The following is a 524-nucleotide window of genomic DNA, read 5'->3' on the forward strand; positions in this document are numbered from 1 at the left end:
GACTGCACTGAACCAGCCCAGCTGAAGCCAGTCTTTGCTCCAGTGCCAGACCACTCCTTCGTGCAGCTTCTTCTCCATTCAAAACATCCCTTCGATCTCAGGGTCCTGGGGATTGTATTCCATTCATTGTCAATACTCTTTGCCGTTTCAAAAGCTCTTTTTGAGTGTCTCTTCTGGTGTTCCACTGGTGCTCACAATTTCTTTGAGGAAACAGACATGTAAACTTATTTCTTACATTTTCAAGCCCTCTCTCTGCACTGTTGCTTTGCCTCAGTATGCAAACCTGTTCCTGTTTCCTCTCTTTTAGGAAAAAATCCTTCATTCCGGGTACGTGAGCTACCATCTTATCTTCCTCTTTCTTTCAACAAAAATTTCTCAAAATTTTAGACTATAGTTGCCATCTCTATTGCTCATTACATATTCATATTTTAACTGCTTATAACTATGGCTCTTTGATTGCAAGACTTTGTGGGAGGATTTTTTTGTTTTTTTTTTTTTTTTTTTTTTTTTTTTTTTTTTTTTTT

The sequence above is a fragment of the Galeopterus variegatus genome, unplaced genomic scaffold, assembly GCF_000696425.1.
Source record: "Galeopterus variegatus unplaced genomic scaffold, G_variegatus-3.0.2 Scaffold496, whole genome shotgun sequence".
Taxonomy (NCBI): domain Eukaryota; kingdom Metazoa; phylum Chordata; class Mammalia; order Dermoptera; family Cynocephalidae; genus Galeopterus; species Galeopterus variegatus.